The sequence below is a fragment of the Columba livia genome, chromosome 1, assembly GCF_036013475.1.
Source record: "Columba livia isolate bColLiv1 breed racing homer chromosome 1, bColLiv1.pat.W.v2, whole genome shotgun sequence".
In the NCBI taxonomy this organism is placed as follows: Eukaryota; Metazoa; Chordata; class Aves; order Columbiformes; family Columbidae; genus Columba; species Columba livia.
The window spans coordinates 31112745-31139464 of NC_088602.1; the positions used below are offsets into that span (position 1 = coordinate 31112745).

At 41.3% G+C, this 26720-nt stretch overlaps 1 protein-coding gene across 4 annotated transcripts in view; it reads right to left on the bottom strand.

The window, feature by feature from the left end:
- Window positions 1–18532, bottom strand: part of FNDC3A (fibronectin type III domain containing 3A) — a 120780-nt gene extending 102248 nt beyond the window's left edge. Inside the window, exon 1 of one of the 4 annotated variants that reach the window (XM_065053421.1) lies at window positions 18383–18532. The gene's annotated coding sequence lies outside the window, so the exon portion shown is untranslated. Of the gene's footprint in view, window positions 1–18167 lie in introns of all 4 variants that reach the window. The other 3 variants (XM_065053438.1, XM_065053432.1, XM_065053462.1) reach the window with 3 other exon arrangements.
- Window positions 18533–26720: the final 8188 nt, after the last annotated feature.

Consider the following 26720-nt stretch of genomic DNA (forward strand, 5'->3'; position numbering starts at 1 on the left):
TACTTGTTACAGCATATAAAACTTACTTTAAATTAAGAGATACCAAACAAAATCCAAGAAGTGATAAAGTCAGCTTAATGACACTGACTTTGGTACCAAGTTCTAGAGATGGTATCTGGTTAACTAGTAGAGAAGCTGCTGTTGCAGCTTACTACTCAGAAGCATTCTCTAAAACTATCTCCATCCCACCCAGCTTACTGCTTTTACTAGTTTGCCCCTTTAAGGCCAAAGATGTTGTATATCTGCCATGGGTTGAAATCAGCGCTCCCAGGAAAATAAGAGTCACACAGAACAAAGTCTTCACATTTTCTAGAAAATGCATTAACAAAGCACTATAAGCCTCTCCTACAGCTATACATATACAACATGATTTAGCTATAGCCATACTGAAGGCTGTCCTACTATAAAAATATGAATTTGGAAAAAAGGTATTTTGAGATTCTTTTAGAGGCTTCATTCACTTTCCTGGTATATTTGGCAAAGATTAAAGTTGTGAAAAAAAACCCTCTAGGTTAAAAGACTTTGAAACCGAACTATGACTACTTAAGAATTCATTGCTGCTTATGCCAAGCCATTTATACCTGCTTAGCCAGACTAATCAGTCTCACAAGCAATGAGGACAGAGTTTTATATTCCTACCTTATTTTAAAAGGTTTCCCACTCATGAAAAAATCCTCCAGGCTACAGTCAGTCTGCACCACTTCTGCAGGTGGCAGAGAGCTGATGAAAGTTACTTGGATCGTCTTGCAATCCAGCAAGTTTGATGGTGAACTTCCCAGAATATTATCCAATGACTGTTCTATGCAAAATGAATGCCCAGCCTGGAAGCATGCATTAGAATCAAGGCATTCCTCCTTCCACCATAGCTACAACCAGGCTTGCTCCTGCACGATCTCTTGATCTTACAGCTCCAAATATTTTGCACTACTATGTAAAGTGTCACAGGCGAAAAGGTAGTTTCAATACTCCAAGACATAACACAATGCACTCCCAGACTAAGCTGGCTTGATTTTCCCCAGGTTTAAGTTGAATCCAGGTCATTATTCCCAAACCACCCTGCTAACGACTGATCTCTTATATAAGGAAGCACTAACCTCCTTTACCACACACAATGACTTTTGACTGCATTCATAACTTATGATGCACTCAGTGCTATCACCATTTATTAAGCATAAACCAAAGCATGCCTATCACATTGGATACCAGTAAGAATGAAACATAACCCAAACTGATTCAAATATGACTGTCACAACAACTTGTTCAGACAACTTTTTCAATCTTTCCAAAAGAGAAGCACTTCTGGACATACGCAATATTTGGTCTCGGGTTCATTCATCATTCTCTCGCACAGGTGTTTAATTATTTGATTTGTACACAAATTAGGTTCCCTCAGGCACCTGAGTGCTTAGGTGGGTAACCCCACCTTTGGCACACAGACTTCAGTGCTTTAACTGGGAACACAGCTAGATTTTATGTCTGGATGCAAGCATTTGATTTATTCTGGAGATGAAGCATTGGTGCTCATCAATAAACCCTGACAGGAGGTACTGGATACAGTGTTATTCTTGACACCTTCTACAACAATAATAAAAGTGCTACCTGTCAGACTGTGTAATCAATCTAGGTAAAAAATAAAACAATGCTTTCTTGACAATACAATATTAGATTTCTCTGCAGTGCCACTGAACTAGTCTTGAAGACTAAAGGTTTAAGCTTCACACCAACGTGGGTCTAGGCTACACCTATCATCAAATGCCTTTTGCCTATCAGTAGTCAAGACGCAGCTATTTGTAGAAGTCAGTGTGTATAACCTGTTCAGACAGTACAACATGGTATGTCCACCAGTTGCAGGTGCCTTTTCTTTTTAGCTATGAGGACAAATGAAGACAAGGATTAGAAAAGGGCAAGTACCGTGTGGCAAAAGAAGGAGAAGTCAGATAAAATGGACAAAAGGTTGGCATCAAAATAAGCACAAGAGATCGATAAGCATATCTTGGAAATTAATACCACTACATCACATTTGATGCAAGGATATCAAATGAGCACAGAGAGAGCTTTTAAATCAGCAGACCCAGACAACTTGCATTCAAGACTTGTGGAAGGAGAGATCTACCTAGATCTCTGAAAAAGACTTGCAAATAACTTGAGTCCTGGGACAGTCTCAGGGTTCTGGAAGAAAACTAGAAGTCTTGCATTAAATACTCTATTGTAAAAGGGCAAATGGGACAATCAAGGCCTGTTCAGCCAACAGCAGTCTAAGACCAAATAAAAGTTAATAGCTGACACTGGATATTATTTGTAAAGAATTAACAGACAAGTATGACTGATGGAAAAAAGCTTATCCAATTAACTTGATGAGAATCTCCTGGTGGTGTGTATTACTGATAAAGGTACTAATACGAGAACTGGAAAAACCAACTTGAACCTTATTTGGCATTACACAACATTTCAGTAAAAACATAACAGATATTACATGGATTAAAACTGGACAGACAGCCAGTTGTTGAGCATGTGAATTTCCAATAGGCAGGGAACATATCAGTTCTTGGCTTCTCATTACAGAACATGTTTTAAATTCAGCTCTCACGAGAAAAAAAAGTCAGAAGGAAGTCTGGAAAAGACAAATCATGACAGTGATTAGAGACAGTCATTTTACTCCACCAAAACGGCATGAATAGCTAAAAAGCTAGGCATAACAAAAGATTTTAATACATAAAGGTATAGCTATTCTTTCTAAAACAAAAAAGAATGAACTCAATCCTGTGAAGGGTTGATTCTGAAAAGGTTTGAATACAAATGGACAGCCAAACACAAGCTCCCCCAAAGGCTGTATCAGTTATATCTACAGGTGTACCTCACTTAGCAACAAGGAGGATATTTTCCCTGCCTCTGGCTGCAAATAACCACAGTCTCAACTGGAATAATGTAACAAGCTTAGTCTCCAATTTGCTGACTTAAAAGTATCAATAGCTGTTCAGAAGAGTAGTACAGGGAACTACAACTTCTTGAAAATATTGCTCCATGTTGAAAATACTGAAAGCAAAGTATGTGCATACTGTGATTTCAGCCTTACTCCACATAGAACTGCTCTGGACGATTTAGTTGCCTTCCAGCTCCATCTAGTTTCCCAATATACTCGGCATTCAGTCTTGAAAAGGACATGAGAAAAACAGCTCACGTTTGGACAACAGGTAGGGCTCAGCCTGCAGAGCCAGTTCAAACAACTCACTAGCCCATTGTCAGATTTCCTGCACCACTGAAACAGATGCAGCAGCCATCAGAAGCAGTAAAATAACGTGGGATGAAGCTAAGGATTTGTTTAAAGCCAACTCCCTACACCATTCTTGTCGACATATTAAAAGAGACCAGACAAGGAAGACGACATATTAGATGAATAGATAGGTAACACACTGTTGCTAAGCACAGAAACAGCTGAGAAGTCATTTTCTACTGGTGGATTAAAGACATGGTTATTTAGAAATCTATACTGACTCTTGCACAGCAACAACTGCTGCATGACTATCTCATTTCTCCTCTTGCTACTGAATATACCAAACTAATAGCAGACATTTGAAGTGTAATTCAGGATTGCTAACTCAGCAGATGCTGTTCTTTCAGAATCCGCACTGAGTCTGTCCTAGGATGTGGGGAAAGTAAAAGGTCTCCTGAGATTTCAGCTCGGGTAGGTTACTGATTTTCACGAGACATAAATAACAAACTACCTATTCCCCACTAACCTAACTGAACTGCCATTCATTTTCCTTATCACCATTTGAATTTGAAAGACTTTGAAAGATTTTTCTGAAGGCTGTCAAAGCTGAAACAAAGTGAAGGCATCTACATTTACTGGATATGGTTTGTTCAGACCAGGGGTATCAAACTGGTTTTCACTGGGGGCCACGTCAGTCTCACAGTTGCCTTCGAAGGGCTGAATATAATCTTAGGACTGGATAAATGGAACCACTCTTACATTTATACAGTCCTGAAATTACATTCGGCCCTTCGAAGACAACCACGAGGCTGATGTGGGCCCCAGTGAAAATGTTTGACAGCCCCGGTTTAGAGACTCCAAATTTCTGCCTGAGGAAGCACTAAGGAATGAATTACACTAACAAGCCCAAAGGCTCAAATACTGAGTTCCAGACAATAGTACAGTAAGCAAGTTTGCCTTCCTGAACTGTAATAACAATTTAACTCAAACCTTAAATGCCTCCAGACTTGGTTCTTTTAATGTTTCTGTGGCATTACTCTCTAAAGAGTCATCTCTCTAAGGACATATACAACTCTGCTTTTCTCTCTGTCAGTTGTTCATTAAGGCTTAAGGCATATCGTAAGGCTGAGGTCATTGGGCCTCTGTACATGCAAAGGATCAGCATTTCCATCTCCAAGAGACTAGGAGGTGATCTCTGAAAACACATCAGCATTAAATCAGCTGGATCTCCAAGGTAAAACAACACGATTCAGCAGCACATGTCCCCATGGCAAGGAAGGCTAACAGCACACTGGGCCGAGCAAGACTGTCATTCCCTACTACTCAACACTTACAAGGTGGCATCTGGAATATCATGTCCAGTTTTGCTCTTCCCAGTCACCACCTCCTCCTCAGTATAAGAGAGATACCACAGACTGTTGCTGGGCTTAAGCCCATGAAAGACAAGGAGGAGCTAAGAGCACTAGAGTAGCCAGGGGTCACCTACTGGCTGCATCCACCACCTGAAGGATGCTTATTCAGAGGACTTAAATCAAACTCTTCTTGGAGGGAGGCAGCAGAAGTACAAGTGAGGGACACATGCTGCACCACTGGAAATTCTGTCTGGCCATAAGAAAAAAAAAAAAAAAAAAAAAAAAGACAAAAAAGACATCTTCACAATTACAGTGGTATAGCACTGACATAGGTTGCCCTAAGAGGCTGCAAAAAACCAAACAAACATCTCAGTCTTGCAGATCAGCCGTCTCCCAAGCAGGAGGTGCACAAGACAGTCCCTTGAGGTACGGGAAGAAAATATTTTTTGTCACTGATAAATTAAAAAATATTTTTAAATAGCGTTTTAAATAGGGTTTTTCATCTTCATCTCATTTTTTTGTGTATGCTTTATAATGTACCCCTCAGTTCAAGAAGGACAGGGAACTGCTTGAGAGAGTCCAGCATAGGGCGACAAAGATGACCAAGGGAGTGGAGCATCTCTCTTTTGAGGAAAGGCTGAGGGAGCTGGGGCTCTTTAGCTTGGAGAAGAGGAAACTGAGGGGTGACCTCATCAATGTTTACAAATATATAAAGAGTGAGTGTCACGAGAATGGAGCCAGGCTCTTCTCAGTGACAACCAAGAGTAAGAACAAGGGGCAATGGATGCAAACTGGAACACAAAAGGTTCCACTTAAATATGAGAAGAAACTTCTTCTCAGTGAGCATGACAGAACACTGGAACAGGCTGCCCAGGGTGGTCGTGGAGTCTCCTTCTCTGGAGACGTTGAAAACCCGCCTGGACACATCCCTGTGTAACCTCATCTAGGTGTTCCTGCTCCGGCAGGGGGATTGGACTAAATGATTTTTCGAGGTCCCTTCCAATCCCTATAATTCTGTGATACTATATTAGTAGAGTAGTGCATGTATATATTTAAAAAACATACAAATATTGGAGGTGCAGGCTCAAAATGTCTTTACTGATGGGGTGTGTGATCCAAAAAGTTTGGAGACCACTGCTATAGAAAGTCAAAACATGGCCACGCTAGGTCCTGAAAAAGGGCTGTTCTTGGCAATCTGCAAAGGCCCCTACTGAGCTGAATTCTTCTGTGAATTCCAGAGTATAAGTCAATCAAAATATGACATGTTATGCCAAAGTTAAATTGTTGTCAGTAGATCGGAACCCAGAGAGAGGAGAGCAGTTTTGTCTTCTGAGCTGTCAGATTCCCAACTCAGAATTTCAAAGTAACAATGACAGTGCTGATCAAAATTCAAACTCGCAGACTTAAAGTTCAAACTTCAGAAGACTTACCCTTAGAACTGTCCATAACAGAAATACTTTACACTCTGACCTTTCTCCTAAGAAAAGGAGGAAAGCTGCATTATAGGATAACCACAAATTAAAAAGAGTTATACTTTTGTATTAAAAACATAACACAAACAGGCTTTCCCTTTCAGTTTGGCTGTAGGCACTAATATGATAAGTGCAGTGATAGCTAGTAACAATGTTGTGTAAAAAAAAAAACCCCCAAAAACCTAAGGAGGACTCCTTTCCTGGAGATTCACTGCTTCTGGTTATCGAGTTTGATACAAATTGTTTACCCCACAACTGGTTTCTCTGGTGCCTATTGATGGAGAAACTTGCATCCCTGCTTCTTCCTTAGTTTTTGTGATTTAAAGTGCCAGCAACAGATGCCCAGAGCCTGGAGAAGGATCACAGGTCAGCAGGGGAGCACCTGAAGATCAGCCCAAAGGAATTCCAGACATGCCAGCAAGTCAGCCTGGAGAAGAGAAAGCTCCAGGGAGACCAGCAGCCTTCCAATACCTAAAGGGGGCCTAGAAGAAAGCTGGAGAGGGACTTTTACATGGGCATGTCATGATAAGACAAGGAACAATGGCTTTAAAGTGAAAGAGGAAAAGTTTACATTAGATATAGGGAAGAAATTCTTCATTATAAGGGTGGCAAAGGACTGGAACAGGCTGTCCAGAGAATCTGTGGATGCCTCATCCCTGGAAGTGTTCAAGGCCAGGTTGGATGGGCTTTGAGCAACCTGGTTTAGTGGAAGGTGCACCTCCTTATGGCAGGGGGGTTGGAACTAGATGATCTTTTAAGGTCTCTTCCAACCCAAACCATCCTATGATTCTATGATTCTTCTCTACCTACCTACTTATTACAATACTTAATACTCTTTCACATCCTAATTCTGTCAAATCTGGTGACCAACAAATACAAACAGATTTATTATTACAGAGAGCCATTCATAAGAGCCTTGATTCTACACAACGCACAGATGGAAGATCAAGCAGGGACAAGACAAAAGCACCTAACACAGAAAGGCACAGCATAAGGAACACGCACAATGAAAGCAATACTAAGTGCTTCCAAACTGCATGTTGCTATTACATGAAAAGTCTTAAAACCAGCGCCATTCCACAATTTCTTTGTCAGTAGTGCAGTTTCATACACGCTTCAGCCTGTATCATGTTACAACTGCCAACCTGCAGTTGCCAGAAGGTGCATTTTCCCCGCAGGCTTGGTCCAGCAGCACAGGTGTGCATTCCTCCTTCACCAGGGTCCTCATGCAGCTCAGCTCCTCCAAAACCACAGGCAATACTCATCCCCAGGTCCAGACAACTTCCAATGAGAAGGAAAAGCTTCTCTGAACAGGAGACAACACTTTCTTGGTTCTGCCAAAGACCAAGGAATGAGCTTCCAGAACCAAAAAGACCATAAAACCATCATCCAACGCTAGTGTATGAAATGCTTTGATTTTGCCTTCTCCAATGCGAAAACAGCAGGATCGCTTCAAAAAGAAATCTCTTTCAAACAGCTAAAGTAAGAAAGCCTTGTTTTATTTAGAGTAGAGCCTCTTCAAGAAGAGTATTGTAGAGTAGTGACTCTTCAAGAAGATGCAAGCTACTATTTAAACTTTTCCTGTGATTAAGGTATTTAAAAGTACTCACTATGCCCATTCTTTAGTGCCTATTGTGACATAAGTTTATTCTTTGTTATTTCATATAGTCCTTAAAAGATATCTCCTGCCTGACAATTTGAGACTTGTAAAAATCACTACAGTGAATCCTTACTACACCGGTGCCCCCAGCCCCACCTCTCCGGGGTTTCAATACCGAACACAACACCGGCAGCCTCAGCGCCACGCTCCGGGACTCGAACCCCCGGCTCAAACAATCCGACAGACTCTGCCTCCCTACACAGCCTGGACAACAGGCACACGCCACCTTACAATCTGTCAAATTGTCCATCCAGTTCAGAAGTAATCAGTCAAGAGTAGACAAATACTAGTGCCCAAGAGGTACAAATATGCTAAAACCAGGAAAATTCTAGAAACAAAATACACCAACGCCTCCCTAGGGTGAAGAGGAAAAAACAAAGCGTATGCAACACATGTCAGTTATGTCACTTAATGCACTACTAGAAAAAGCTCAGATACAGCAATGTAGCTGATGTAGAAATGTATTAGAATATAATTACTCAGAGATCCATAAGGTTGTAGCTGAGCTATTAAAGTTACGAAGCATGCTGAAGAGTTCTGTGTTTAAGTAACAGAATTGAGCAGAATGATTTTAATTCTTCCCCCCACCCATTTACCATATTTTTCCAGTCACAGAGTTTTGGATGTGGAAACTACGGTATACCAGTTTTTCTCTTTCAGTTCTGAACCAATTTTAATTAATATACAATTTATTTTTAAAAGAGTGCTTTGTTCTTCATTTTTCTGCTTTAGAAAAGTGTTTCCTGGAAAACTTGTTGCAACATTTTCCAACAGAACAGAGAAATGTTATTTTTTGTTAGAAGAAAGGTGCTCTGTGGAACACCTCTATTGCACTAATTTGATAATCTCCCTTTAAGTAAAGTGAAACTGAAATTGCCATTCCCTTCAGTTCCATTGTTCATAATACAGAAGTTGCAGGTAGGTCATTACTTCAAAAATGATTTTTGAAGTAAAGTTTCCATAGGTAGTACATAAAATTATTTTAAAAATATAGTTTTGTAAAGTAAATCAACAAAGTTGGTGTCTGACATTCACTAGAAACTGTAAATCAAAATATTTTAAAAAGAAGAGATGCAAAATGTTTTAACAAGCACTGAACTCCCTGTAGGAAAAAGGAATCTACAGCCTCTACCATAGAAATGGAAATATTTCAACTGTAGCTCTCAAGTGGCATCACAGACACTCACTGAACACAATTCTCAAAGAAGTCTGAGAAACATGACACGTGCCTCTGTTCACACCGTGTTACCACTGGATGGCAAACACTAGAAGTTGCAAAATGAACGCAACACAGAAAATACTGATTGATAAGCAAATGCAAGTAGCGCTTGAATAGTCAAAATAGTTGCTGGTTCTCACTCCAGATAGCTCCTGTCTGTTCTTCTCAAGGCAAGAATGGTCCAGCCACACAACAGTAAACTTTAGCATTGTGCGAGTTAAGTGCATTATAGTAAATCAATACTTACTTCAGGTTGCCTTCATACTCCAGGCTGTGAACTGCAATGATTTAGGTGCAATTTCAAATGCACTTCGTGCATTCATGTCATTGGTACTATAACCTGCATGAGAATGCATAGTAGATAATAGGAAACACTCCAGCTGTTCAAGTTAAATGGATTTGTATTTATGAGCCAGCATGAATCTGAGCCAAAGAAGCTAAGGTCTTACTAGTCGCTGGAGTAGAAAACTAAAATTTTGAAGGTGAAGACTACATAGAGAAGAACATGACACTGATAAACCAGTCATCTGGAAAGGCACAACATGTTCATGGACACTCAGCACCTCTCATGTTGTCCAGCAGCACAACTATTAAATGTTTGACGGTACCTAACAAGAGTAGTGCAATGGAGACTACGTGAAAACACCACATTCTGGTTTTAAACATTATTATCATTATTAGATTCCTAAAGATGAATCCAGGGTCCTTATCTGGATGAAGTACATATAACTTGAAGTTGTTGCATAAGAAGAATTCAGTACTTTCCAACTATTTGCCACTCCCTCTTACACCTTCAAAGAAGAGAAGCCCAAACTGGTTCTGTAACTTTCAGGAAGTGATAAGTGTAACCATATCACAAATGAGAATGAATCTGTTATTTTTACTCAGAACTAATTTGGTAGTGTGCATTAAAAGAAAAAAAAAAGTACATTGTCAGCACCTAAGTGCAAACTTAAGCCTAGTCTTTAGCACATACATCAATCTGATTCACTGCCCCACATTGCTTGGGTGCTACATGGTGGCCTTGCAACTTCCTTCTAGAGATTCTTGGGAAGCATCCTCAAAAAGAAAGGAGGAGAGTGAACTGCACAGTGTGTTTTTTGCACCACTTATAAAGATGTCCAATGCAATCTGCTTTATTTATTCTACACTGATCTAAACTATGCGGCTGTTTTGTTTAACACTCCTGTTATTTTCAAGAGCTTCCTTAATTCCTCCTAGTTTTACTTTTTTTACCAGCTAAATTAGGTTCTTCTAAGCTTCTGCCAGGACTGGATTTCCTTCAGTTTATTTTCTGAAAAATCACATGGGTTCAAAAACAGCTTGGCCTTTGTAGTTAACCAATTACTCTTGCCGTTATTTCTGCTGAAGAACATGCTTATTTTTTTTGAGAAAAGCAAGCAAATTCAATGCAAAGAACTAAAACCATGGATTTATCTTTTTTAATGTGATGCAAATGGTCAGTGAGATAAATTTATTGCAGAGACAGCTGCCGGTGTTGGAACTACGAAGAGTGCATGATTCAAGGAGAATGAGTAGCTTTTAAAGAACTCTTACTGAAAAAGCTTTCTCCTGCTCATTCTGAAAAATGAAATCTATGCTATCCAAATGCAAGATGGCACAGGACTGATGAGGCTGCAAGTCTAACAGATCCTAAAATTTCTCTCTACTGTTTTTTTTTTTTTTTTTAAACCTGTAGGTCTCTGCTTCCCTAAGGAATGGGATAATAGCGCGGAATATGACAAGGCAAAACAAGCATATAGCAACCACTTCCCAAGACTAAGAATCCACCAAAAACAAGGTGTTTTGAGGCCTAACAAACATGTTCTTTTATGAAGACTTTAAACTGCTCTAAGTAATTTCTCTTAAACTGTACCAATCTCTCCCACTTGCACCACAGCAAGCAACTGGTCAACAACACAGTGAATTAAACCAGAGGACAGAAGTAGTTAAAAGTAAAACTGACCAGTTTTTTGAAGACTAAAGTGGAAAGGAATTGCTTCTTCCAGCGTCAATGCATAGCATTCATGAAGCTACAGAGCACAGAACCACAGAATGGCTGGGATTGGAAGGGACCTCTGGAGATCATCTGGTCCAACCCACCTGCTCAGACAGGTTCACCTAGAGCAGATCACACAGCAATGTGTCCATGCAGGTTTTGAGTGTCTCCAGAGAAGGAGACTCCACAACCTCTCTGGGCAGCCTGTTCCAGTGCTCTAGCACCCTCGAAGTAAAGAAGTTTCTCCTCGTGTTCTGATGGAACCTCCTGTGCTTTGCTTCAGTCTGTGCCTGTTACCCCTTATCCTATTGTTGGGCATCACTGAAAAAGAGTCTGGTCCATCCTCTTGACACCCACCCTTGAGATATTTATAAACACTGATGAGATCCCCTCTCAGCTTCTCGTCTCCAGGCTGAACAGACCCAGTTCTCTCACCTCTCCTAATAAGAAAGATGCTCCAGACCCCCCATCATTTTCATAGCCTGCCACCAGACTCCCTCAGTAATTCGCAGCTGATTCTCTGAATAGGGTTGTCCCTCTCTTTTCTGTGCAAGGCAGCAGCTTCCAGCAGCCAGTCATCACATTTCTCTGCAAACTGAGGTCTCTAAAAACTTCTTGAAAGTCTTAATCAGTAGCATTAAATCCAGGTGAGTTACAGAAAACCTGGGTGGTTGTCAGGCCCTCAGTGTGAGATGGGATACCTTGCCCAGGGCAGCAGGAGAAGGGCTTATAGGCCTCTGAATTCCTGGAATAAAAGAGGAGTAAAAAAGCTGGAGAGGCAGTCACCCTGGCAGGTGCTTCACTTCCCTAATAATAAACTTGGTCACAATGGTACTGAGGCACTTACTCACATACCATATAAAAATATTAATAAAGAAGGGTAATCAAACAGTTATCTCAAACTGTTCTTGAAACTAAACAATTCTTGAAAACTAAATAGGTAAGAGTTCTCCAGTGGAGGAGTCACTGCAACTACTTAAGGGGAAGACCAGCAAAACAAGAGCAGGTTTCTCAGACGATACCAGCGCTCCCTTCTCCCAAGTTCCAGCCTGTCCTCCAAGAAAAGTTTTACTCAGTCAAAACACCATGGGACCAACTGGTCTAATTGCCCAGTCAAGTCAGAAGGACAAAGCTGCTCTCAGCTTCCTATTTTACACATTAAGTCACAACACTGAATAGTTGGCAATTTGTTAACAAAAATAAACCAACAAAATCAGAAACTAATCTATTTGGAGCTATATTGCCACGATGTACATAATTAAATGTACGGGAGTACTTTTACGATGTATTACTTGAATTATGGTAATCTATCCTCGTCATTGAAATGCCATTGAGTGGAATGCACAAATATAGTAGTATTGTTGTATGAAGGCAGTCCAGATATTAGGGAGCCTGAAGTTACAAGTTACATTTCAGCTGTATCTAAGACCCATAATTGTCAACTGCCACTACTCACTTCCGCAGCTTCTTTCAGTCCTCATTTCTTCATACTTTGTAAACGTCTTCAATTAACTTTCCCACTAAACTGAACAGGTAAAGAAGTACTTTCTTAAAGTATGGTCTTCCCTGTTTACATTTTAATAGATTCTACAGGATTTGCAGAGGTATGGTAACTCTTGTGGCTTATGATATATACTCTTACTGTAAAAAGTCCCTTAATAGCCTATCAATAGATATACTGAAATTTTAGTGAATAGTTACAGTCATGGTTCTCTCCTATTGCCAAGACACTGCAAGTCACCAAAGTTTTTGTGTTGGACTTTCTTATCCACCCAATTTTTTGCTTACAGATTAGTTTTCAGCTGCCTGCACACATTTGCAGATCATTACTACTTGATTTGCTACCACCATCTCAAATGTGTTACTCTGCCCCAAAGTAAAACTAATCCACTTGCTATTCTGTTGCTTATGTCTCTCCTTCTCTCAAGTCATCTAATAGATGCAGTTCTTCTAGTTAAAAAAACAACAAACCCCAAACAACAAAACCCTGCAGTTTGAAAACTGGAAGTTAGAGGAGGAGGATTTATTTTGTAATCAAAGGAGTAAGATACAGTTTTGAGTATGCTACATTAGCAAGGGGAAATGAGACAGCAGCTTGGCAGCAGCCCATGCTTGTAGGATCTTAAGTAGAGCCTGGGCATTGTTTACCATGCACACTGGATTTATATATTGGGGAAACTCAGTAGTATTTACAAGGAAATATTTACATTTGAGAACTACGTGGGGTTTTTTACTTTATACTGCAGGTAAAGATCTAGGTTTAAGTTCATTTTAACCTCAAGTTACTCAATATCAAAACACATCGAGCTTCACAGATTTAAATGTAATCAACATACAAAAAACCCAAAGCAAATTCAAAAAGAACTGTCACGCGGAAGGTAAAGTTACCATTTTTGTGCCACATATTCCTTTTCACTCTGAGTTACTGAATCAAGTTACTATCTATCCACACCTACCTCAGTATAAATCCTTTAGACCTCGATGCTCTCCCTGCAGACAATTTCCCAGACCTTGATAAACAGTCTTTTCAAATCATGGAAACACATTAGTTCAATCTTTTAAAATTTTCATAGATGTGAAACGGCTTTTTGACGATATGTTATAGAATCCTGTATCTTGCCAGGCAGTAGAAGGACTTGTATTAGTGCTTCTGGAAAGCAGAAAACATTCATCACATCTCAAAGTGCTGGGCATCTCCCTTACTAATGGACCATAAAAATGAAGTCTACTGGTTAAACTGGGATAGAAAACTCATAGATATTTTCAGTTTTGACAACTCTTTATGCCCAAAGTAATGGAATATGTAATAAGGGGTAACAGTTGTCCAAAAATGAAGTGGTTCTGCAGCATGTCTTTTCACCTGTCCTAAATGGTTCTGGACAATTCTGGAAGCAAACTCGGGGTAAGCACACTATAGGCATATTCAGCACATCTCTGTAACTTCTGCAAACTGCTGTTGGGAGAGCGTTTGGCACCCGATACTAAACTGAAAGAGAAGGTATCAATGTTAACCTCAGTGATGTTTTGACTGTGGAACAGTATGACCAGAAGAGCATCCATTCATCTTGAAAAAGCAAAGAACTTACAAGGAGAAAAAAAGTATAAATTCAGCTAGGGAAACTGGTAGATACACAGGTAGGTCTGGTGAGACTGAGACCAACATTTGTGCTTGCCCAGATATAAATGGTAGAAGTTTATCTGGAGCTGTGAGCACAAAGAGTGCTAAGTATGTCTAGTCTAATGCAATTTGAGAGACGCTGTGAAGAAACTGGCAATGAACTTCGTGTTAAAGTTTTATTAAAAGGTTTGGAAGATGCAAGGATATTCCATTCCTGAGGTACTACAACTGTGAACAGAAAAGCAGTCTAAAACAATACGTCCATGAAGAGTAGTAATGCAGTCTTCTACACAGCTGTACCACCAAAATGAAGACCAACAGTTTCCACAACATTTATTCAAAACAAATTATTAATACACTCAAGAAAGGCTGAGTGACCTAGCAGGTGAGTATAAAAAGACTTGACATTATACAGGGGAGTCCAGCACAAAACCAACACCTAGAAGTTATTTTTAATTACTGACAAAAGGGCGCAGCAAATTCTATTTCCATCTACATTTTGAAGTCATCTATGACAGCTTCACAACAAGAAGTCTGAAGGTTTTCAGTGGTTACTGGCCCAAGAGTCTGTTAAGGAAGCACAGCTGGAACAGGACCAGATCTCAGCAAGGGTGGACAGAACAACAACAACGACTTGAAAAATATTTGTCCAAGCTGAAACTAAATGTAAATTGATTGGAACAATTAAAGATGACAACCTGCAAAAACCATGTAATACTACTAAGTGTTACAGACAATTTCTAGACATCATTCTACCTCCTCAGGCCTACAAAATACAGACCCCAGGATGACAATCCAAAATATTAATGAGCATAAAACCACTAAACTTTATGGATAGACAAGTTCAACAAAAAGACTAATAGTGTTTCTGTATTGGCATCAAGCGAACATCAGCATTAAGGAAGCTCAAAGTTTACTGTATAGGGCAAAGAATGAGCAAAAAAATGATCATTTCTGCAGCTCAGGAAACATTGTTTGTGTTTGCTGAACAGAAAAAGCAGCAATGTATGCATTCCAAACTATTATCACTGTCCTGAGATACAGACAGTATCTTTTAGTTAAGCTAAAGAGTTGACACTCCACAGCAAATCTATTTTTACTACATCTGGTCCTACAGGAAAAGCAGTGGCTCACAATTCAACTCGTGCACTATAAACTGCTGCCAAGTTGAATTTTGCTACAAATTGCCTGGGAATTTCCCCAAGCCAACAGTCTTAAAGAAATGGATGATAAAATATAGAAGCCTTATTGACAGACATAACAGAGAATCCAATTCATATTTTACATCACAGAAATGCACCAATGAATCAAGACATGTTACCTGTAGACATCTTAGCACAGATTGAACTAGAAATCCCATAACAATTAGAAGCTGGAGGTAAAGAAAAAAAGAGTTGCTGGATGCTGGAGGAAAGTAAGAGCTCCTCAGGTTCCAGGAGACACCAACAGTAAACATCAATGATCACAGACAACAATGCTGCCTGGGAAGTGGGACTGTAGCCCCACAAAAACTGTCTTCTCTGGTATCTGTCTGTCTGGGAATGAACAAGACTGTCCATCAGTTCCCCTCACCCACCAAAAAAGGGGGACTAGGCTAGGTAATAAGATTTGCCACTTTGACAGAGGCATCAATAGACAATCAGAACAACAGCACTTAACACCTTCCAAGCATTTGATATTTCTGGAGACCAACACATTTACAATAGTATAGACAATTCCATGAGTGACCTGCCAGCAAGGCAAATTAAATTGCTTAAAAGCATTTAGAAGTTAAAATCATTTAAGATAAAGTATTGACAAAGATGAAAAATTGTACACCATCTCAAATCAGGCTTCAAGGGTTTTGCTTTCCCAGTAACGTGCAAGACAGAATGTTGCAGAAGCATGTTTGGTTAAGTAGTTAAAGTTGCAATAACAATTATTAAGGATCTCTGAGGTATCTTGAGCCAAAATGACCATCAGCATAACACTGAGTTAGTTGATGTAGGTCCAAACTCAAGTAAAATTAAATGGCCACAAGGCAAAGAATAACAAACAATTATCCCAAGATCCACAGGACTCACAGCCCAAAGCAAATGAGTTATTAGTCTGAATCATAATCCACATTTCTGCAATTCCATTACATTATTGCCTACAAAAAAAAAAAAAAAAAAAAATAATCAAAAGCTTTTGAGTTCTAAGTTCACAAACCTAGCTTTCGGAAATCAGATAACTTAAGCGTCACGTGTAATGGCCTGCACCTCGCATAACTCATACACCTAAAGCTTGTCATACAGCAAAAAGCCTCAGAAGATCTCCATCTGCCCTGAAAAAAAAGAGACACTCATCTAATTCTATTTTAGTATTACCATCCACAGCAGTCAGCCTGTGACTCTGCTCAAAGCAGATTGCTCTCATCCTGACCAAGTCACCCAAGCAAACGATCACCAAGCCCTGGCCTTTCTGAGGACAAGGATCTGCAGCCCTCTTAACTAAGGCGTCGTCTGCCAAAACCAGTGTCCAATGCCCCAGTGTAACTGATCCAGCCTGGCAGTTCTGGTGTAGTTTGCCAAAACAAGTCCCAGATTCAATCCACGCATGTCAAGATGAATTGTGTTCACTCTGTATACACAGACTGAGTCTAGAACTAGATGCTGCGTTTCCAAACTTGATCAGCACCCTTACTGCTCCGCCCACGCTGAGCAGGAACACCAGCTATCAAGAACTCCATCCAATGTGCAACATTGGGCACTACAGATACTTGGCCATTTCCAACTTTCACATATGTACATATGTGCCTCTCTCCCCACCTGAAAGCTTGCTACTTCTCCATTCATCATGTGATTAAATTTCACAATTATTTGAGACCATTTCCTTTAAAAAAAAAAAAAGGGGGGGGGGGGCAGATTTAACTAATTGTATTTTCTGAAATTCAAGGACTGCTGAGTTGCTGTGATTCATACTGTTTCACAACATAGATTATACACACATCTATGCATGCAGATTCACATCATGGCTACAGTTAAATTTCTATGCTGCATAAAGCAGAAAGTTACCCATTGCCATAACAACAAAATATCATCTTTAAAGCTCAAAGCTTAAAAGGAATGGGACCTATTGCTTCTAAGATAGAAGCTACCAAGCACCTAGCAGCAAAAAAATAAGAGATTTGAAGTCTTCATTATAATTTAAGACATTTATAACCAGATACATATTTAACCAAATGCAGACTTAAGTCTTCAAAGCAAAGAACATTTCACAGAAATTACTTCATGACATGAGATGTTCTGGAATAACACTTGATACCCCCTGTGACACTAATAAATTGCCTTTGACAAGGTTAAACAAATTACTAACACGCCTTGGGATGCTGTTCATAAAGCACAATTTGCTGTTACCCAACATATTTTCCATTGTATCTACCGCTTATTTTCTTCGCACAATAAAAATCAGCTGAAAAGTTTCATTTTTGCTTTTAGCTGGTTTCACTTTCTAGTTGCCTGGAAGCAACAAAAAGTTTCTGTTTATGTTAAAACCAATCCTGGGTAATACTCAGGAAAGGAGGAATCAGGCATGATCCTAGCCGAAAGAATGCCTCTGCTAGCACTCAGCAAAACGATTATAGTGTTTTGGGGAAGATCTTTTTATCTACGCACAGAAACACACGCTCAATCTCTTCAACTGGGAGTTCCGAGGGAACCTTTACGGCTCATGAGAAGCAAAAACAACTACAAGCAAGAGAAGGAGGTGTTGAAACCCTCCACTTCCTTCTCCTCCCCGCCTGCCACAGCCGGCTCAGCTGCTCCGGTCGCGCTTCGCAGCTGCTTCTCCTCCCCGAACAACCACCCTCCTCCCGCGGCAGCCGCGCAGCAGCCCTGCCCGGGGCGCCGACAGCCCGAGGATCCCCCGCCCCTGCATCTCCGACCGGCCGGGGAGCCCGGGAAGGAAGACGTAAAGTTTCTTCAGCGGCGCGCCGGCCGCTAGCGCCCGCTCCGCGGCCCCCCTCGGGCAGGCAGGGGCAGCGGCGCCGGCACCGCCGCCTCCTCAGGGGCCGGGCTGCCCCACCGGGGACAGGTAGAGGCGCTGCCCCCGTCCCCTCACACCCCTCTCCCCGCCCTGCCCAGGGGAAGGGAGCGGGTTGCCAGCCGCCGACTCACCGCCATGGCCCCGCCGGCTCTCCCGGCTAACGGTTCGGTCTCCGCCACCGGCGGGCAGCGGCACCAGGGCGGGGAGCAGAGGGGAGTTCCCGATGGCGCAGCTCGGGCAGGGGCGGCGCCGCGCCGGCCACTTCCCCCACCCCGTTACCCGCCCACTCGAGGTACCTGCGCTTCGGCCGAAGCCGCTCCGCCGCCTTGTCCTCCCCTCCCCGCACCTGTCACTGCCGCCCGCGGCCGCCACTGCTGCCGCCACCTTTTCCCCGCCACCTCAACACTCCCCCCCGCCCCGCCTGCCGCCGCGCGGCCGCCATCTTTGTAGAAGGCTGGGAGGGGCCGCGAGGGGGCAGTTGCCTCCGGCGCGCACTGCGCCTGCGCGGAAATCTTCCGTTCGGAGGGGTGTGTTTGTCGGCTGGAGGGGCGGGGTCTGAGCGAGGGGCGGAGTCTTAGGGCGGGGCCTGTGGGGAGGGCGGGGCAATGTCTGTGGGGCCGGGGTGTGGGGTGGGCCTGGGGTGGGGCCTGGGCTGAGCTTGGCACTGCCTATGGCTCTGTGGCTGGGGCCTGAGCTTAGCATTGGTCTTGGGCAGCACCTTGACCTGAGGTTGGGCCTAGGCCTTGGCCCTGGGCTGGGCCTGTGCCTGAGACTGGGGTTTGGCCCAGGCTTGGCCCCTGCTGGGCAGGGGCAAGGGTAGGAAGGGCTGCCCCTTCCCTGTGCTCTGAGGCAGCCCTTAACACCCTGAAAGTCAAAGGACTGTCAGCCAACCTGCCCTGAGGCCGAGCAGGTCTCTGGTGTCTGTGAGTACCAGAGGCGTTCTCTGCCTGGTGCCCAGGCATGTGGTGTCCAGCATCCGAGAGGAAATGTGCTTTTCCAGGCGTCTATACAGGAAGGACCTATCTTCCCTGGACACCTGCAATGTTCAGCTGATGTCCTGAATGCTAATTTGTGATTATCCTTTGCTTAATGTTTGTCCTTTCAACCGTTATGGATCGAAATGATTTTACTACAGTGTTTGGCTTAATGACCTTCTGCAGCAGTGGACTGCACAGAATGCGATGTTTTATAAAGTGGTTTTGTTAATTTGCCTTAAAGTTCTCTGTTATTAAGGTAATAAGTTGCTATTTCTCTTGCATTTTAGCAGTGTTTGTATCATTTTTATAGCTTAATGGCAAGCGGAAGGTAGCTCCTATCAACAGAGGATGCGCCAACCTATGTTTTGCCATCCTGGTTGCTCGCTATAGGTCCCCTTTCCAAAACTTATAATTTGACTGGTGAAATAGCATCTTGGACTATGGTATGTCAAATCTCAAAAACTAGAGAGGCTCAGGCCTGATCAATATTTGGATGAACTACCTCGTTAGGTACTGCGGAAAGTGCTCTTGGTGATTCATCCAGTGGCATTCATCTGTCTATGAGTCAGGACTGAACAAATGCCACTGCGCAGCATTTTTGGGTTATACCATCCAGGGGCATAAAACTGGAGATCTTTGCCAATGGCAGCTGTTAGGAGATTGCTCGTTTCCTTGCCTTGCTCCAGTTTTGATATGCGTTTCTGGAATTAGCCAGCAGTTTCGGTGGAATATAGCAAAGGGTTTCTGCAGTTGCTTTTGCCAGGCACCATGCAGCGATGGTGGTGGGGCCAGGAAAAGCAGCGGTAGCCATGGTCATGGGCATTGTCATGGGCAGCCACAGATCCTGGCTTTTTGTCAGGCCATACAGTTTTGCATTGGTGCATGCAGCACCGATTGCATGTGCCCTCTGCCTGAGAGCCCCGAGGGTGAGGCTGCTGCTCCCTCACGTCCCTTGCAGGTGAAATTAAGAAATCTGTGCAATGTTTTGGGTGTGTGAATGCAGGTATTCAGCTGGGACAGGGAAAAGCTGAGGGTGTTTTGGGCTCTTCTCCCTGTCCAAACACGGGTCCCGGTGGTGTGTAAGTTTACATTGCATGACGCAGTCATTTGTCTGCTTCTTTCTTTTTAAATTCGTAGATAGACAAATATGTGTAAAGAAAATTCCATTTTCTGCTAGAAGACCAATTAAAGTCACCTGAAAATCATTCCAAATAACATTAAATGTGGGTGGAAGGCATGGGGGAACAAATATAGCCACCTCCTTATTAGGGATTATTGTGAATAAATGGATTATTCTGAAACAAAACTAAATTAGACTGGGATTATTTACCAGTCCAAATTGTCTATACAGACCTCAGCTACTTCTAGATGATTGACCAAATGCTCTTGCTTTCCTCCATTGAAGAACTTCCCAGGAGGACCCATGGAGACAGAATTTCTCATGTCATATCATATACACATCCAAGTACTAATGATGAACATTTATGGAATTGATATCGTAGCTAAAGCCAGTAGAGGAGAGAAGATAAATCCCTCAGGGGAACATTTTCAAAAGTACCCTCCCAAGATACAGTCTTGACTGTGTAGTAATGCCCCTCTTCTGTGGCTCTCATTTCTCCAGTCAGTCAAAGGTACCGTCTCCAGAGAACTGTGAAGAATTGGTGTTATAACAGTCATTATTTCATGTTTGCTTTAAGTTGTATTTACTCTGCAAATTAGGTAGCAATGTAGCTCCTGGGATCAGAATTGGGCAACTCACTTTAACATCTACATCACTTGATCCAGTTCTCTCTATCCTTGCAGGAAATGGGGAAAACCTGCTGTTCTAAAGTTAAAATAATCTGGCTTAAGTTGGAGTGCTCAGGAAGTCTCCTAGGCACAACACCCCATTCCACAGTGAGTGACCTACCTTTACGCCTGAGTCGAATTTGTAGGTCACCTGGAGTACCTGCACCAGAAGGGAGAACAGTGGCCACTCTTAGTAGTGGCAGCTCTGACATTGTCACATGGAGCTCCCCAAGCCTGCAAAGGCAGTGGTTGCCAAATACAGATCAGCAGACTCACAGTCAAATTTTACGGTATCTTCTGTACCAAAGAACATCCCAACTTCAGCTGAAAACGCTACTGGGAACATTCACTGTGGTCTCACAGACCATCAAGTCAGGAGTCTGGAGTATGGACTGAGAACCATGAGGCTGGTAGCTCTGCGACCTTCTCCCAGACAAGTAGTGTGTGTGTAATACACAACAATTAAAGAAGTACGGCTAGAGTTTACTTTCTGAAACAGGTAACTGATTCATGAATACAGGTCCTTTAAAATAAACAAGCTGTAAGATGTTAGATGTCCCTGCTCATTGCAGGGGAAATGGACTAGATCGCCTTTGAAGGTCCCTTCCAATCCAAACTATTCTACATTAGCAGCTTTATAAGGTGAGGCTTGATCTCAATGTATTGGTAAAAAAATGCAGAAAACGTATTTACCACAAAGTTGAGTTACCGCTTCCTTTATGTCATTTCAGCTATATAGCATCTTCACCTGAGCTGCATCACACTCATATTTGTCTAGATCGCTTTCAAAGAGGCTGCCAATCACTATAAATTATTTGCTGGTTTCTGATTTGCATGGAAGTATTCAAACAGTGAAAATCCCACTGTAATATCAGAATGATGCACCAAAATCAAAATTTGATGAGAGCTGTTTAATGCTAGGTGTGATTAATTTCAATGGTAAAATACATGTTTCAGGGGAAAAGAGAATCTGAGATTTAATTGATATGATCAGCTGTGTTTTTACATAATTTGGCAAATGAGTAGAATTCAAAACACATTGAGCAATGTCATATAATAAAATGTTATTGTATCTGTAACTTTTTTGACACTTGTTAAGGAATACATCTTCTATGATATATTTTGCCGCATGTTTTTCAAAATGCTGATGGACACCTTAAAAAGACACATCCACAAATCTTTGGCTTCCTTACCCTCTTTTCAGGGAATGGATGGCAAGGTAAGTCATTCTCTGACAGGATGAAACCAGCTGAAATTTTACAATGATGATACCGAAATGAACGGGAGGATTAAATGGATAAAAATGCAAAGCTAGTCAGAGACAATAAAATTCAACCATTCAGCTCCTGCATTACAGAAGTAACTCTAACACACTGTCAAGAATTTGGGAGAAATTGCAGTTTGTTAAAACTCAGGGGATAGCTGGCATCTACATTTCCCTGCTTACTGATTTGTCCCATTTTCTGGAAGAAATTCCATCAATTTGAATGGTATTACTTACAGAACTGAGTGTTGCTTAACAAGAACAGGCATGGCAGATTGTTTGCTTAAGATGTTCAGGTGCTAAACCAAACCAAACTCTATGATAAAAAAAATCAATTAGTCAAAAATTTTCAAACTTGGTTTCAAGATTTAGACTTTGAAAACATTAGCTGGAGCCCAGCTGACAGAGCTGTCTAATTGTGTGGCATTTAAATTCTGATATGTTTATTTGCCAATCAGAAAAGCAAAATAGAGTCAGGGTTTACATGCACAGGAAGAGGAACTACACAGTATACACCCCAAGTAGGTTTATCTCACTTTATTAAAATAGAAACATATATACGGTACAAAGTACTCATTATAATACTACTTTGTAAATTCAAGTCAAAGCTTCGCATACAAATAATGAAAAATTCCAGACAATGGTGTTCACCTTGGCATTTTTGAAACTAATAGTTTTGTATCTTGTAAATCTTTACTTGTTGAAATCAGCCACTAGTTGAACTGTGATTTACCCATCAAGAATTAAAGCCATGATTTTGAAACGATACTTAAAGCAGCGGTTGTAGACACCAACAAAGTAGTATTTATTGGCCTCATCACTTTTAAAAAACACTAAGGTTTGTTTTGGCTTTCTGAGCTATTTCTGTACTGTCTTTAGTGATGTCTTAGTTAAGAGTTGGCTTGCAGTAGATAAATAGATAATCAGTCGGCCCCAGCTGTAATCAAAATGTTTACCAGAAGCATACTTTGAATTCATGCTTCTGCTTGGAGTTGGTTTGAAATAATTTGGTAGCTGTCCTTTTCAAACCACAGTGAAAAGTTAGACATTAAAACGTCAATTGTATGGAAACAGAAATACTCAGAAAATTCATGCACAGAATTTAAGTTGTAAGGTTACCAGCCCATGTTTATTTAGGAGCTTTTTCCTTCTTGAATATTCAGGAATTTCATACCCAAGTTTAGATTTTTTCAGGACATTTGCTCTGAAGATAAATGGTAGTTTTCATCTGATGGATCACTGAGAGTCAAGCGTGAATTTTCTGGAAGATTTTGGTGGAAGAGCTGTACCTGGCAGCATTTAGGATGGCCTGACCATGCTTAGGACTTTTTGACCTAGTTGAGTAGCAAGGAAGTTACCTTTCCTGTTTGATCAGCACTGCCTCTAACTTGAGGAGTTTTGAGACACATAAGATTTCCATTATCTCATCCTGAAATGCTGGGTTTGGGGTTTCTGCTGTGACTCTCTTTTTCCCAGCCCTTTGAAATATCAGGCTCATGTTGTGCTTGCAAACAAAGAAGTTGGAGAAAGTTTTCGTCAGCCTCTTCACATAAGGGTGTATTTCAAGTCGTTCAGTAAAAATGCCTTGCAGTGCAAGTCCTTGTCTGGCAAGATAACAGCCTGAGTTCAATGTACTCATGGAATACTAATTAGCCTCTTCATTCAGATTTTCCTGATGGTTTGTTGTTGTTGTTTTGGGATGGTGGATTTTGTTGTTGTTGTTGTTTTGGTTTGGTTTGGTTTGGTTTATTTTTTTCCCCCAATAAGACTGAATATTTAGCATGTTGTCAACATTCTCTGTGGTTTTCTGGAAGAATTTAACTGCTTCATGGTGACTTGGAGAAAACTGGTTCTCTCATGTTTATTTTGAGTCTTTTTCTTCCAAATGAAATATCCAGACAGCGTGAGAGCATCATCTGTGTGTTTAGACAAACACTGTTTGCACCTACAAAAACTCTGTGACAGTGGAAATCAAGTATACTTCACTAGCTTCAGAATAATGGAGCCATTGAAAAATCTTCAAACCAGGATGAGCACAAAGAACAGTCTTGTTTTCTCAAGTTCTGAGCAGGCAAAAGCTCAAGTCGTGGTTGATGAGGTGTCTCAGAAATGTTAACAGTGTCAAGCAACTGGCAATTGGTTCCTGTGGCAGGAAATAGTGAAGGCAGCACGGTGCTACAAGCAGTCGACGCTGGCCTTATTGTTGTTGGAATTGTAGTTTCCTCCTTTTTAATCATCATGTCTTGTAAGTGAATTTGTTTTAGCCCCCGGAGAATACATATTTTGCTTTTGTGTGGTCTCTGCTCGTTTGGTAAGAATGGTACTGGCTAATGTACACACAACTCTTGGGCAAAGTGAAATATTTAGCTGGTCATTTAGCTTACGCAACTGCATTTGTTGCAGAAAAGTTTGGAACATGGCAGGATGAAGAAGGGGAATAGTGTATGCCATGAGGGGCTACTAAAAACAGACACCCCTCTGCCTTAGGGAGTCTCTGAGCTCCAAATTACTAAGGGCTGGGAAAATATTGGGGAGAAGCATCCCAGTGCAGTTGCCCATTGCGTTGCTGTTGGCCATTGCTGGAGACGGGATGCCAGGCTTTTACAAAGAACTGCTCCTTGGTCTGACCCACCGTGCCTGTTTTCATTTACATTTGCTTTTATGTTTTATCTCTGCAAAAAAATGTAACAAAGAATAGGCTATTAAAAAAAAAAAAAAGTTTTATTATTCTGTAAGGAAAAACTATCCCTTTGAAATCAAAGGCGCCAGCTAAGGTTTGTCCAGTTGTACGTTGATATAGTTAGTGATGAACATTAGTATATGTGAGGCATGAGCAGAAAATGTAAGTATTTGCTATGGTTTTAGATTCTTGCCAGGAAATATTACTCAATTAAATTAAATCACAGTATCACAGTATCACAGTATGTTTGGGATTGGAAGGGACCTCAAAAGATCATCTAGTCCAATCCCCCTGCTGGAGCAGGAATGCCTAGGTGAGGTCACACAGGAACATGTCCAGGCAGGTTTTGAATGTCTCCAGAGAAGGAGACTCCACAACCTCCCTGGGCAGCCTGTTCCAGTGCTCTGGCACCCTTACTGAGAAGAAGTTTTTTCTCAAATTTAAGTGGAACCTCTTGTGTTCCAGCTTGATCCCATTACCCCTTGTCCTATCATTGTTTGCCACCGAGAAGAGCCTGGCTCCATCCTCATGGCACTCACCCTTTATATATTTATAAACATTATTTATTTTCCTTGAAGCATATATTTGTTTCTAGCCGATTCTGTTTTAACACTGAGAACTATTTAACTCTGCTTTAATTATCTCCCAAGTAACTTGTAATCTTTCCACACACTTCAAGCAGAGATACTAGGTAGTTAAACCTTGTGCGTGGCTGATTCTGAATACGACTGCAGGTACTTCTGTGCAAGCCAGGAGACTCCGCTGGCTCTAGAAGTGAGCAAAGCAGCTTCTGCTTAATTTTGTGTGTTCCTACAAACAAATACACAACTGACAAGTGCTCCCTAATACAGTATTAAAAATAAGAAGCAAAAAGGAATTAAAATGAGTACTCTGGACTTCTACTTGATATTTTTAACTCAAGTGTTCTTTCACTCCAAGCAATGTTTATGTTCAGCGATCATAACTTAAGCAGTGTCTTGTACGCTGACCTTCCAAATGATAACAGCCTTGCATTTCTTGGAAGGACCTATCTTTGGAAATTAGAATCATACAGCTTGAAATGTTGCTGATGCATAAAATAAGAAAATGATATTTCTTCTGCATGGTCTCTGGTCTTCTAGGAATCATTCCACATTTGTTCCAGGGTAGATGAGCACCGCTCCTAGGGCCTCAGCATGTGAGAAGAGTCCAGGGACACAGTCTACATAGTCAGCGTGACCATCTTGCCTCATAGACAGCCCTTAAGCTTTGTGTCACAGTGGGAAGTTCCGTCACTGGCTCACTCTGGACTGAGCAAGAAGTACCTGTCCATCTTTGCAGATCAGATTGTCTTTTGGAAAGATAAAATGCTGTAGCAGAGCTCTCTGTGGGCAAAGCTGTGATTTAAAATTGTTTTGGCTGAGAAACAGTCATCAAAACCACAAGAAACAGCAATTATCTTTTACATATTTTCTTCATGAGTGTTTTCTTTTTATGGTAAGTACTTCAATATTCTGAGCATTTATTAAAATATGGACATAGGAACTCAAAAAATATAGGAACTTCATAATTATTATAATGCCTCTTCAGTAATTGTCTCCCCCTCTCTCTGGTTTTCATCATCTTTTGAGATTAAGGATTAATTTTTAAGTGTAAGTCTGTGTTCTTCATACCAGTAACTGATGTGGAGCATCAATGTCACACTTAAATGACAAAAAGATAATTTGCTTCAGACCTCTTAATCATGTAGTGGTTCGGGTTTTCAACTTGCTAAGAGTATTAAAGCGTAGTACTTACTACAGAAACATTATTCTGGAGTGAGCAATTTGTTTCATGCAAAATTTGAGATGTCTGGGGAAATGTTAATTTTAGGTTTCCTGGTAGAAGGCATGTGATTTATGTGTTTTTTCCCCATTTCAGATTCTAGTCACAGTGTGGCCTGTCATTGAATACTTGGTTAAGAGTTTCTTCTCTTTTCCTCCAGGATATTTGTTCT